Below are 3,558 nucleotides of genomic sequence, written 5' to 3'. Positions count from 1 at the left end.
TTCTCGATATAGTGCCTTAATACATTTACCCAGAACTCTGTTGGCCACGAGGTATAACCCCAAATTGTATTCCTGCGAAGCCTGGAGTGTAAAATCACTTTAAGAAAGTAATCAAATCAGAGACAAGAATAACAAGGAAGGTGTAATAGAAGGGTATAAATAGTAGACTGTTATGCTAGCGGGGTTATGTTGTGCTGCTGGGTTTGTGTTGGTATTAGGAAGCTTATGTTGGGTCACCTTCCAGTTACATTACTGGGGTGAGGTTTGGGTGGTGTTGACATTGTGTGTTTCTCTGTGGTTGTTTTCTCTGTTGTTGTGTGTGTGTGTGTGTTTGTGTGTGTGTGTTAAGATGTAGTAAGGGCTACCCTCACTCGATATGCACAGGCAGGAGCAAGTTATGAATTTATTTATTCTGAACATATTTATGTTCTCTTCAGAGCCTCCAGCTTTAGAAAATTATACGACCGTCTGTCAACTTTTGGAGGAGAGATCACCTTGTAAAGGTCAGGTCGGCTGTTTTTAAAAATAAACAATGTATTTTCTCACAAGTGAGAGGGGCACCTTTCTTTTTACCTGTGTGGACGTGAAAGAGGGAATGTGACCAGGTGAAATAAAAATTGAAATTATGCAGACCTTTCGCGGAGACGCCGCGGTGGAAATTGCTTTGTGTTTTGGTTTCCATTTGATGTGGAGTAGCCGTGAAGAGAAAAACACTTAAATCCCGGAACATCCAGTCGAGCACGCGACCAAGCGTCACATTATTTCTGCTCCTCGAAGAGAGCTTCAGAAAATAAAACTGGGCTCAGAGGTCAGATATGGAAGAGTAATTTCAGTGCGTTCTGGGTTTTTGTCAGGCTCCACAAAGGGCAAGAAGTTATTTTACCTCCCGGTCGTTTTCCACTCACCCTTGAATTGCCAAACACGACGGACTCTCACATAAGGAGCCATATGCACACTCATCGATGAAAACAGCTCAAGCTATGTTTTGAAACTGCTGGAAGCTGGTTTACCAACTACCAGCTCAGTCAAGCTACTAGCACTAGCTGGTTGACCAGCTCATACCCAGCTAGACCAGCTTATGACCAGCTTGGGCATTCTGCTTGACCAGCTCATACCCAGTTAGACCAGCTTCATGACCAGCTCATACCCAGCTAGACCAGCTTTATGACCAGCTCATACCCAGCTAGACCAGCTTTATGACCAGCTCATACCCAGCTAGACCAGCTTTATGACCAGCTCATACCCAGCTAGACCAGCTTTATGACCAGCTCATACCCAGCTAGACCAGCTTCATGACCAGCTTGGCCAGCTCATCTGTGAGGCCGACTTCTCAAAACTGTTTCTTCCTCGTTGGTGAATCTCTTTACATTTCGAATGAAGTGCGGCTGAAAGCGCTGACCGCGCGTTACCGTGACGGCAGTGAGCAGAACTACGCTTCCGCGCAGCCCAGCCGGCCTCTCGGGGGGGGGGGAGAACGGGCCCGTTTTCGGCCGCGGTGAGGATAATGAGACGGGGGAGTTCACCACCACGCTCCTCCTGCAGCTCACAGCGTGGGACACACCCCCATCGGGTTTGTTTACCACGGCAACCCGCTCCGAACACAAACATCCCGTTAAAACCGCCCGTTCTGCAGGTCCTATTATGTTATAGTATATTATATTAATGTGATTAGAAATCGTTTGTAGGTTATCGGATCGGTAATGGCTTCACCTCGAAGGTCACGGGCAGACGAACAGCGCGTTGTTTTCCTGGAGAGTTTTTCCCAACAGGAAAAGTTGGGAATTCTGCTCAGATGAAATCCTTTCCCCCGGTCTTCTGTCAGGGGACAGGGGTTGCCACCGGGGATTTGGGGCCCCATAAAAAGATTGCACATAGGGCCCCAGCGCCCCATAAAATCTTATTAAAAAAAAGAAAAGAAAAAAAGATATTTGTTATTGTTCGCCTGCAGTAGAGCGAGAGAGATCATATTAATTTTACATTTAGAGTTTATTTAAGTAGCTGAATAATTTGCTGGGATACGCTGGCTGATGATGTGTTTGTTTTAGCTGTTGACTCTAGCAGATTCACTCTGCTGGATATTGATGATATTTTTATTAAGGTGCAAACAGACTTGAGAAAAAGGCTAAATTAGTCCACACAATGTAAGCGTCACAACTAATGTTTCAGATGCAAAACAAAAAGATTACTTTCTCTCCATGTTCAGCCAGAGATCAGACTCTGTTCTGCGGGCTGCCAGTACAAGCTAACATTCAGCCACTTTACTTAAAGAGGGTGCCAAATATGCATTTTCTCAGAACGCCTTGTCCCCAGACCAGATTTTTGGCCTGATTGGCCATACTCTAGCATCGCTAGCCAACTCATCGTGACTGTGGGTAAAAGCCGGCTCACTGTGGATTTAGAAAATGATCTTTGTGGTATTCCTAGTACATGAAGCTGTACTTCCCTCTAGGGTCTTTCAGCGCACTTGTCCCTGGTTATGGGTATGTACTTTGTTGTACGTTACTATAAGAGCATCTACTAAATGCCTATAATATTACATTACATTACATTATTGGCATTTGGCAGACGCTCTTATCCAGACCGATGTACAGTTGATTTGACTAAGCAGGAGACAATCCTCCCCTGGAGCAATGCAGGGTTAAGGGCCTTGCTCAAGGGCCCAACAGCTGTGCGGATCTTATTGCGGCTACCCCTGGATTACCTGAACCACTGACCTTGCGTGTCCCAGTCATTTACCTTAACCACTACGCTACAGGCCGCCCTTACCTAATATAATATAATGTAATGTATTTGAGTGTTTGGAAGTGATGTATTGTTAAAGTGACATATGTTGAGCATGCTCAGTATGTAGCTTCATGGTATGTGTTTTTGCTAGCTTTTCCCCAGGATTTGGTTTGACCTCTGCGTTCCGGGGCAGGATTTGAGATCTCCTGGATTGCAGATTCCTCTCCTGATCCTGGCTCAGAGGTCTGTTTAACAGTGAGGCTGGTCATAATCCCAGTCGAACATTTACCTGAGACAGGACAGGACATAACACACACACACACACTCTGATACAGACAGAGACACACACACACACACACACACACACACACACACACACACTGATACAGACACACACACACACACACACACACACACACACACACTGATACAGACACACACACACACACACACACACACACACACACAAACAGACAGACAGACACACACACAGACTGACACAGACACAGACACACATACACACACACACACACACAGTACACTGCAAACACAAAGGTCACATGCAAAATGTAATTAATTAATCGAAAAAAATCCTCATAGACCATTATGGTATTTGTCCATTCACAAATATCATTTCAGTCCATTGAATGGAAATGTATTCTAACATTGAGAGATATTGTGTTCATGTTCTCACATCCTGATCTTGATATGCAGGACACATTTTGAAGAGGCTAAATTGAGTTTATTGGAGGAACATTTGGCTCTACTCCTGAATAAAACCTAAAATTAGGTGTAGCAGTGTCATATTGAAGGAACAATTCGACATTTGGCAGT

This window comes from Conger conger, chromosome 4 (assembly GCF_963514075.1).
Source record: "Conger conger chromosome 4, fConCon1.1, whole genome shotgun sequence".
NCBI lineage: Eukaryota > Metazoa > Chordata > Actinopteri > Anguilliformes > Congridae > Conger > Conger conger.
Note: the sequence above shows the minus strand (reverse complement) of the source record.